Genomic DNA, 11820 nt, shown 5'->3' with positions numbered 1-11820 from the left:
TGTACAGCAACAAAAGCCAAAATTGACAAATGGGATCTAATTAAACTAAAGAGCTTCTGCACAGCAAAAGAAACTACCATCAGAGTGAACAGGCAACCTACAGAATGGGAGAAAATTTTTGCAATCTACTCATCTGACAAAGGGCTAATATCCAGAATACACAAAGAACTCAAACAAATTTACAAGAAAAAAACAAGCAACCCCATCAAAAAGTGGCAAAGGATATGAACAGACACTTCTCAAAAGAAGACATTTATGCAGCTAACAGACACTTGAAAAAATGTTCATCATCACTAGCCATCAGAGAAATGCAAATCAAAACCACAATGAGATACCATCTCACACCAGTTAGAATGGTGATCATTAAAAAGTCAGGAAACAACAGGTGCTGGAGAGGATGTGGAGAAATAGAAACACTTTTACACTGTTGGTGGGACTATAAACTAGTTCAACCATTGTGGAAGTCAGCGTGGTGATTCCTCAAGGATCTAGAACTAGAAATACCATTTGACCCAGCCTTCCCATTACATGGTATATACCCAAAGGATTATAAATCATGCTGCTATAAAGACACATGCACACGTATGTTTACAGCAGCACTATTCACAATGGCAAAGACTTGGAACCAACCCAAATGCCCATCAATGACAGACTGGATTAAGAAAATGTGGCACATATACACCATGTATGAATACTATGCAGCCATAAAAAAGGATGAGTTCATGTCCTTTGTAGGGACATGGATGCAGCCGGAAACCGTCTTTCTCAGCAAACTATCGCAAGAACAGACAACCAAACACCGCATGTTATCACTCATAGGTGGGAACTGAACAATGAAAACACTTGGACACAGGAAGGGAAACATCACACACCGGGGCCTGTTGTGGGGTTGGGGGAGGGGAGAGGGATAGCATTAGGAGATATACCTAATGTAAATGATGAGTTAACAGGTGCAGCACACCAATATGGCACATGTATACATATGTAACAAACCTGCACATTGTGCACATGTACCTTAGAACATAAAGTATAATTAAAAAATAAATAAACCAGAGACCAAAAAAAAAAAAGAAAGAAAAAACTGAAGTTTTAACAACAACAAAAAGAATACATAGCGTTTCATAGAACTTTGCTAACACTACATAAAATTTGTGATTTATCTCACAACATACGTGACAGTAAGCAAGCTGGAAGATTTATTTAGTTTCTTGCTCAAGAAAAGTGATTGCTGTTGTCACACACTAAAATCAACCCCATCTAAGTAAATAATCTGATATGAAATTATGGTAGAAAAACTACCACCAAAGATCTGTCAGTTCTTTGAATGGACACCTTTCTAAATTTTGAAACAAGAAAAAAAAAAAAAAAAAAAAAAAAAAAAAAAAAAAAAAAAAAAAAAAAACAGAAAATGTCAGCTTAGGAATTTATACCTTTTGGTACAACCAAATAAAAATCCAAACAGTTGACTGGGGAACACAGCTGCACTCAGAATTTTTTCCTGTGTCCACTCACTAACCTAACATTTGCTAAGTGACTACCCAGTTCAGGAACTATGAGCTAGCCCAGGCTGCCAAATAAAGAACACAACCTCCCTTCTCCAGGTCAAACCGTATGTTATTTTGATCTCCATGGAAACCTAATCTTAACACATGCAGAGAGCAAGAGGGGTTAAAAGGTTTAATTCACCCTTCGTTTCTTACTAATTTCAGTCCAAGTATAAACCACAATGCTTTAGCCCCCTGCCCAAGGGCAACTGTCTTCACCCATCAAAATAGTCTTGGGCATCCCAGAGCCGGTATACAACCAGCTAACCTGGCAATGGTGTCAGGTGGCAAAAGGATTCTTCTCCCTGGTCTTCAGTGACACCCTGTCGTGACAACTTAAGTCATCCCCTCCAAAGAGGTGAAGGTTCTTACTGGTTTTGTTGTTTCATTCAGGGACAGAGCAAAGAATGTATGATGAGACTCAATTACAATGTTCTTGGACTCTACTCCAAATGGTGGTAAAGAAGATTTTTCCTATTCTTTTATAGAAATTGCAAGTTCTCATCCCTCATTGCAACACAGGTATCAGGTAATATCATCTGCTTCCTCTGACAAGAAAAAAACTTTTGCCTGCTAGTGCTAGGGGTCTTAGTCCCATATTGAAGATTTTATCCAAGAAATTTTGTCTAGGAAGATTTCCTGTTCTCACAACATTTTCGAGTGTCTTTTTTTTTTTTTTTTTTTTTTTGAGATGGAGTCTCGCTGTATCGCCCAGGCTGGAGTACAGTGGCGGGATCTCAACTCACTGCAAGCTCCGCCTCCCGGGTTTAAGCCATTCTCCTGCCTCAGCCTCCCGAGTAGCTGGGACTACAGGCGTCCGCCACCTCGCCCGGCCAGGTTTTTTGTATTTTTTTTTAGTAGAGACGGGGTTTCACCGTGTTAGCCAGGATGGTCTCGATCTCCTGACCTCGTGATCTGCCCATCTCGGCCTCCCAAAGTGCTGGGATTACATGCTTGAGCCACCGCGCCCAGCCTTTTGAGTGTCTTTAACAACATTTTTGACTGTCTTTAATGTGTCCCCAGTCACTTCACATTTTTGTCAAGAAATTAGTAATCTTGTACAGGAGACTGACATGTAGCACATGGCAAAATATAGTGTGGTAAATTAAACAATAGACTACATATTAGTAACAGACAAGGTCTTGCTAGATAAATAGTTGGTAAGTGTGACCAAGGAAATGTTAGTATTCAATTTAATAAAGAGGAATCTCTCTGCCTAGACTGACTCATCCGGTTCATATCAAAATATATAGATCCTGATAGACAAACCAGAAAAAATATATGAGTAGATAATTCATACCTGAGAAAGACAAATGGTAGACAAACACAGAAAATGTTCAACTTCTAACTACTAGAGAAGTAAGAAGTTTGAAAGGAGGTATTACTTGACACTTAAAAACTTAAATATGAGATCCAAGGCTGGTGAAATTGTGTTGAAATGCTTTAAAAACTCTTTTGTATAATTTTATTTAATATGAAGAGACATATCCAATGTTCTCAAAATTCAGCTACTGAGGATTTGACCTAAGGAAATGTTCTCAATCTATACACAAATATATTCAATAAAGAATTATTTTAATAGTAAAAATGGAAGTAGTTTCTACATAAATAATATTAGATAAATTTTATAGTTATTTTCTGGTCATTAAGATTACAGAATTAAAGGCTAAATAAAAAGTAAGTCAACTCTTCTGTGATTTTGACCATTCGGATGCTTATCAACTGAGGGTAATTATGGGGGATTCATGGAGCTGCCACTAGAGGGAGTGCTAACCAAGAGCTGGGCCTAAGTACCGAGGCATCTGAAGCATGCTGGTGTCTTAGGAGCCCAAACACAAGAGAAAGAGGAAATCAAGATAGTAACGATAAATACAGAAATTAGAAAGTCTCTGATTCCAGGGAATCAGAGAACTCAGAAAATAACTTAATAATTATCAAAGGTATCTTTCCCCAAGGAAAAAAATGTTTCCTGGTACCCTTCTCACTCAGCTTCTGAGAGCCCTTCATGAAGGCGATTCCTGCCAGTTGACCTTGATGTGCCATCTGTGATCTCTTTGGTTAGAGATTGTGTTGTTGGTTAGTGGCATTTTTTTCCCTCAATGAACTACTTTTTTTTTCTTATGTCACCATCATTCAGTGAAAAACAGTGGAATCCCTGGATAGTTAAATGTGTGCTGAAAAGAACTCTGCTAAATTATGTGGATTTTTCCAATTTGCTCCTTGGAACTTTGTGGCTGCACTGAGTGAACAAGAAGGATTATGTTTGCATAAGACAACTGCCGAGGAGAAAAAGGGGGAAATAATGGCAGGTGGAGATGGACATAGTCCATGCAAAGCAGACTGCAATGGGGAAACCTAAGAGTTTTGAACTTAGATCATTCTTTGAGAGCTAAGAAGAGCATAATGTTGGAGCCATGTAAAATTGCATTTAAATGCTACTGCTCCCTTTAACTAATTGTCAGAGCTTAGGCAAGTCACTTTACCTCTCTCTTAGCCTTCATTTCCTCCCATGTAAAAATACTTCCTGGAACTCATGTAGATAGAAAGTAGAAGGATGGTTACCAGAAGCTAAGAAGGGCAGTAGTGGGGCTGGGGGAGGGGAGTGGGGATTAATGGGTACAAAAATATGGTTAGAAGGAACAAATAAGATCTAGTATTTGATAGCACAACAGGGTGACTATAGTCAATAATTTAATTGCACATATTTAAATAGCTGAAAGAGTATAATTGGATTGTTGGTAACATAAAAGATAAATGCTTGAGGTGATGGATATCCCATTTACCCTGGTGTGGTTATTGCTCATTGCATGCTTGTATCAAAATATCTCATATAATCCATAAATATATACACCTAGTATGTACCCACAAAAATGAAAAAAATATACCTCCCAGAGTTTGAGAATAAAAATTAACAGTAATCATTATGAAGCAATTTTCAGATTCTTACACAGCTTTATTGGTTTATAAATGCTTGCTACAAACACCCAGCTACTGGTTTAACAGTTTATCTTATGTCTCTATTATCTTCAAATTAGAGGCCAGATCTGGACGGGTCCAGTTGGTGGGACACGGATGGCAAAGAGAAAAGAGCATCTGAGAAGGGCACATTGGCAGCCAAGTGAGATGCTGACAATGAATATATAAGACTGCTGCAACGCAGGACTATTTAGAGTAAGCAAAAAGGAGGTCATCTCAGAGTCATGAAGAATGGGTCAAATTATATTTTCTTTGGGTTGATAATAAGAATGAGGAATGTGTGGTTAGGAATGATTTCTATCGTAGTTGAGATTTTTTAAAATTGTACTTAGCATGCTAAGTTTCTGCTTTCTGGTGTACCCATTTATGGAAATACCTATCTGTTATTTTTCCCACAGGAGGAGTCATCAGAACAGATGTTACTCTAACATTTATGAGCTGAGAGTTGGATGTTGTGTTTAAGAATCTTACTTTTCAGAGTTAACTTCATCCAACACAATTCATTTTAAAAGAACAGAAATTTCCATTGTATTTTCAATTGTTGCTATTGTTTTAATTAACATTTTAATTTAAGTGGGCACATTTCACATATGGAACTCAATTCTCTTTCCAGCAGCCTAAGGGTTCTTGAACTAATGAGAAAATTCAAATCTATTCAATGTGGACAGGATTAAATAGTTGTTAGAATAATATTTTTGAAAGGGTTTTGGTAAATTTAAAATATTAATTCTGGTTTTATCATATATATACATATTTTGAAATATATTTGTTAAATATATAAATTATGTTAATAAATGGCAAGATGTATCTAAAAAAAGTTGTGTAGCATTAAGATTTATATAAAATGAAACATATGAAATGTAATATAAATACATAAAACATAATGCCCTACATCTACTGTCCACCTACTTTGCAAATATTACACTAGTCACCTTAAGAGGAATGTTATGCCAAATATTAAGAGGCTATTAAAAAACAAAGGTAATCAAATAAGTTTGAGAAACATTAAGTTAAACAGAGTTAGAGCTCACTTTTTAAAATTTTTTCATAAGTTACTGGGGTACAAGTGGCATTTGGTTACCTGAGTAAGTTCTTTAGGTACTTTGTGCTTTCTGAGAGTTTGGTGCACCCATCCCCCAAGCAGTATACATTGCACCATATTTGTAGTCTTTTATCCCTCGCCTCCCTCCCACTCTTCCCTCCAAGTCTACAAAGTTCATTGTATCATTCTTATGCCTTTGCATCCTCGTAGCTTAGCTCACACATATCAGTGAGAACATGCAAAGTTTGGTTTTCCATTCCTGAGTTACTTCACTTAGAATAATAGTCTCCAATCTTATCCATGTCACTGCAAATGCTGTTAATTCATTCCTTTTTATGGCTGAGTAGTTGTCTATCATATATATACTACAGTTTCTTTATCCACTCATTGATTTATGGTCATTTGGGCTGGTTCCACTGTTTTGCAATTGTGAATTGTGCTGCTATAAAAATGCATGTGCAAGTATCTTTTTCGAATAATAACTTCTTTTCCTCTGGGTAGATATGCAGTAGTGGGATTGCTGGATCAAGTGGTAGTTCTACTTTTAGTTCTTTAAGGAATCTCCACACCGTTTTCCATAGTGGCTGTACTAGTTTACATTCCCACCAGCAGTGTAGAAGTGTTCCCTGATCACCGCATCCATGCCAACATCTACTATTTTTTTATTTCTTGATTATGGCCATTTTTGCAGGAGTAAGGTGGTATTGCATTGTGGTTTTTGATTTGCATTTCCATAATCATTAGTGATGTTGAGCATTTTTTCATATGTTTGTTGGCCATTTGTGTATCTTCTTTTGAAAATTGTCTATTCATGTCCTTAGCCCACTTTTTGATGGGATTGTCTTTTTTTTACTGATTTGAGTTCGTTGTAAATTCTGGATATTAGTCCTTTGACAGATGTATAGATTGTGAAAATTTTCTCCCACCCAGCTTTTCAGTGCATTCAGTGAGTTAATGCAAGTTGGAAAGCACTTAGAGAGGGTGTAGTGAGTGTTCAGCATTTCCCAAGCTTATTATATCATGGACCATTTCTCCCTGGAGGAGCATATTTGGGGACGTGGGTCTAGCAGATGATACACTGCAAAGAATACCACAATGGTGAAATCACAGTCTCCTTCCACAGGAGGCTCATAGAGTAGGTGATGAGACAAAGACCCAAATAACTACAGTAAGAAGAAGAAACTGTAAATATTCTGAGATACAAAGTTCTGAGTTCATCTCCCTGCAACATTTATTAAACATAAATGTAAGAGAACTGAGTTGATATTTGTTCAAGTTTGGATTATAAATTGTCTTTATTCGACTACCATTGAGGTAGGGTATAGTGGCTCACACCTGTAATCCCAACACTTTGGGAGGCTAAGGTGGGAGGATTGCTTGAGCTCACTAGTTTGAGACTACCCTGGGCAACATAGAGAGATCCTGTCTCTACAAAAAATTTAAAAGTTAGCCGGTCATGGTGGCATGCACCTGTGGTCCCAGATACTCAGGAAATCAAGGCAGGAGAATCGCTTGAGCCGAGGAAGTCAAGGCTGAAAGAGCCATGTTCGCACCACTGCACTCCAGCCTGGGTGACAGAGAAAAACTCTGTCTAAAATAAATAAATAAATAAATGAACTGCCATTGACTGTCTCTGCCAAGCACTTTACAAATATAATCTCACAAACATATCTACAAGGAGAAAACTATTTTCTTTACTTTTCCTGAAACTGATGGTGAGAGAATTATAGTGTCCTAATTAGTCTTATACATCTTATCCCCACAAGAGGATTTGATACTGTGTCTGCCTGACTCCAGAGCTAGAGCTCTATCCACTCCCACCTATAAAATGTTACTATTTTCCCTATAAACTACACTTGCATAATTGAAGAATTACTGAATTATATGAAAGTTCAAAAATACCAGGCAATAATATTGAACCATTCAGGCATGACCAAAAGAAAATTCCTTTGCACTAAAGTTTAATGTTTAACTGTAAAAATAAAATTGGAGAAAACCTTTAAGTTCTATTTTCCAATAAAATACCAAAACAAGGAAAAAGGGAAGGCCGTATTAATATAGTGATAGTCTGCTAATAGGAGAAAGAGAGAATTAAAATGCACATATCAGTGAGAGCCTAGTTCTATGTCCAGTTATCTTTCTAAACCTCAATCAAATTATTTTAATGTTTCTCACTTCTGTGGTCTATTTGCTCTTTTTGAATACCAGCATCATATCTGAGTTTGAAATACCTATTTCTTTTCAGCTGCTCAAATAGAATAATTCATGAGATAACCTCACATATAGGTTTCAAGTGTGCACTATGCCCATTTGCCTCTGCTAGGTCAGAATTTCAATAACTTTGTTCACCAGGAGATTGGAAATCTAAATGTTAAATGCCTCCAACCACTCAAAGTCTATGCTTTGGTTTCTATGTTTCCAGTCCTGCTTCAGTTGATTAGGTTCAAAGTGGAAGAAGGGGGTAAAAATTAGGGATTTGGGCATGGAAAGACTTCAGTAGTCTTTACTGAATTAGAATTATAAACCTCCTTTCAAAGCTAGCTTTCTTAATACATTTATAGCTACCACAGAGTATTGTTTAAGATCTGCACCGGGAATATATAAACTTTTATCCAAAATAATACGACTACGATGAGACCACAAATTCTAGTTCAGTGTTTCACACACACACATACAAAGACACATAATCCTCCTAAAATATGAAATTTAAAATTTTGACCACAGCAAAGGATGTTTTATGGTTTTTCAAGTTGCCTAAATGTGAAACAAAACCATTATTAAATCTTGTAAAAAATATATATATAAAACCAATCAATCTGCAATCAATAGCTTTTCAGTTCAATACTTTTCTAGAACCAGAGTAGGTTGTTATTGAAAGGAAGTGGAGAAAAAAGGGAATGAATTTAGCTTGAAAATTGCTAAGATAACAAATTACCATATTCTCCAGAAACTTCACTGAAAATTAGCATTCTAGCCTTCATCCAGGGGAGGAAAAATGCACCACAGCTGCTTTATATGCATCTATATCTATGTTTAGTAAAATATGTTAGGTACTTTAAATCTGCTTATGTCATGTTGGCAAACAGATATTTTCCCCATATTACAAATGTAAATGCTAATATAAAATTGATGCAAACTTTAGCTGAGGCATTATAGATCTTTGTGGTCTCTATTGCTGTCTGAATCCCTCACACTTAGCTTCTCTGGGAGATATTTACAATCTCAGCTTCAACCAATGGGTGGCATCATGTGACCTGCGATTGTGCCAAGGAAAATCAGCCAGAAAAATGCATTTTTTCTCCTGCTCAGTTAATTAAGGGGATTAGTAAATGCTCAAAACATTGCAAAAAGCATGCTCCAAGGCTCACCTTCAACTTACTTTTTCTGTGAAGCTGCCTCCTTCTTTTCACTTAATCTTAGCCAAAAGGCTGAGAAACGATGCTTCCTTCTTTTCTAAAGCTTCACCATTTTTCTAAAATTCTTAGATCTCTTTTTCCCCCAGACTCATTTATTCCTTATAGTCTACTCTCAACCATTCCATGAGTGTTGGTTGTGCCCTCCCAGCTTCACTGGACATTCAAAGCCTCACCACTGTATTCTTAACCAGGGTCCTCCGTGCTCCCCAGCACAGTCCTGGATGCATACGAGTCTCTGATGGCTGCTTTTTGGTTGATTCTCTACCCCAAGCTCCCTATCAAAAAGGAAGTCTCCCTACTCCTGCAATCCCCCCCCCCCACACACACACAGAGGCAATCTAGCCTCTGATAATGAAGGTATTTCCCCATCACTGTTTAAAATGTAGCACTGAAGTTAGATTTGGGGAGCATTCATGACGTGTCACTTTTATTTCTTGCATAGGTCATGGGTGTGTTTCACATGCTTATAGGGTGTGCACAGGTGCATACAAACACACACATTTCTTTTAGCACTCCTGATGTCTACAGAGCATGTCCACCCTTTGTAACTAAGCCCTGGTTTTCATCTTAAAGGAAAAGATCTTAGAAAAGCACTAAACCAGAATTGTATTTTCCACCTAAAAACCATCTATTGTTTGGAAATCATCTCTCTCATCTCCCCATTCTGTTTGTGATGCGAGTGCAGCCACACGGCCATCTCCCAATTCTGCTTGTGATGCCACCAACTGCAAGTGCAGCCGCACAGCCTACACTTAGCTTACAGGCTCCATTCCAGACATGAGCTGACTCACCATACCCTTTCTGTTTGTAAGTAATTTAAGAGAAATTTATCACACTTGAAATAACTAACAGAGAGGGCCAAAATCATTTGAACAACAGTGTTCTGGTTCTATAGAAATAACAAATCTGACCCAAAGATCAGGAATTAGGGATCCAGATGCCACATATCATCAGAGCCCTAGACCTCCAATTTTCATTTCCTATCCTAATTTGCTGGCTGATCAAAGAAGAGTCCTCCACCCTGGACAGCCAGGAGGGTTCCTGCTATGCAGCTCAGCACTTCTGGCTCCACAAGTGGGTCAAGAGCCAGGTTCTTTTCTTGACTCCCTTCCAGGGATCAAATGTTGGGCCCACCAGTGACTACTCAGCAAAGGATAAGAAAAAAGAAGGCAAATCACAGAGAATCTGAAGCCCAACAAATTGGAACCCGTCTCTCCTGCGGCATTCAGTTCCCTGCCATAATATTTATACTGAGCTTGCTCTGTGCTAGCCATTGTTTCAAATGCTTCACACATATTAACTTATCTAGACCTCGTAACAACTCTATGAGAAAGGTGAGATCACATTTGGAGGAACTGGGACACATAATATTGAAACCACATGGCAAGGGTCCATGGCAGAGGTGAAATTTGAATCCAGGCCCACTGGCTCCAGAGCCTGGCCCTTAACCGTCACACTTAAGTGACTAAATAAATCCACGTGGTTTGGAGGAGAAAAAGCTGGTCAAATAGAGATCCAATCTCTATCTGGATCCAATCCTGTTGCAACCATACTATGAATTCAGATAGCAGATGATAGAATTGTGTATTTTTAATAGCTTTCATTGTCCAAGATAAAGACCCTTACTAGGGTTTCCTTGAAAAATAATGAGGCCCTGCTCAGTTGTAGAGCCAGAAGTGCTGGCCTGCATAACACTGGTATTCCTGGCTGACCAGGGCGGAGGGCTTTCTTCTGATCAGCCAGCAAACCAAGACAAGAAATGAATATCAGAAAGCCCAGCCCCTCTCATAGACTTCTTGTTCTCTGCCCACCCTCAGGAGCTTGCACGGCCCCAGTAGGGATTGGCACAAAGCCAAGCTCAGATTCTCACCCCCTCCTCTCCATTCCACGCATGTGCACAACTGCTGGTCAGGGTGCCGGGTACAAGTGTTGATAGAGCTGGGCTTTTTCTCTTAATACGTGGCATTAGAACCCACCTAGCAGTCCATGTGAGAAAGTATGCAGGCATCACTGAAACACCTCTTAATTACTCTCTGCCTACAGTCAAAATGTCATCAAATGATGTCAGTGCAATCTCCTAACAAGCTTTTCAACTATTACCCATTTTTTACCTCCCAGGCCACACTGCTCTGGTGCAGGTTCTCACCATCTCTCGCCCAAATTCCTGTAACAACCTATTTACCCACCTTCAAGCATCAGTTCAGCCCTCTAGGCTATCCTCCACACAGTATCAGGTGGCCTTTCTGAAATGCAAATTTCATCATGTAACTCCAAGCAAAAAATTCCTGAAGTGGCTCTCACAGATCTACAGGGAAAAAAATAAAAACAAAAATTTATTAGCATAGCATATCATGCTTTTACGTTAGTTAACAATATGCTGACATTTGTAGAGTTTATAAAACATTCCACATCTGTTTTCTCACTGTATTAGTCCGTTTTCACACTGTTGATAAAGACATACCCAAGACTGAGAAGTAAAAGAGGTTTAATTGGACTTATAGTTCCAGATGGCTGGGGAGGCCTCAGAATCATTGTGGGAAGGAAAAGGTACTTCTTACATGGCAGTGGCAAGAGAAAATGAGGAAGAAGCAACAGCAGAAACTGCTGATAAACCCATCAGATCTTGTGAGACTTATTCACTATCACCAGAATAGCACAGGAAATACCAGCCCCCATGATTCAGTTACCTCCCACTGAGTCCCTTCCACAACACATGGGAATTCTGGAAGATAAAAATTCAGATTTGGGTGGAGGCACAGCCAAACCATATCACTCACTTAATCCTCCTAAGAACATGGCAGCCTCTAGCATGCCCTGTGGCCACTCCCCATAGTGTGCTCCG

This window comes from Rhinopithecus bieti, unplaced genomic scaffold (assembly GCF_001698545.2).
Source record: "Rhinopithecus bieti isolate Rb0 unplaced genomic scaffold, ASM169854v2 scaffold_4781, whole genome shotgun sequence".
NCBI lineage: Eukaryota > Metazoa > Chordata > Mammalia > Primates > Cercopithecidae > Rhinopithecus > Rhinopithecus bieti.
This window is presented reverse-complemented; position numbering follows the sequence as displayed.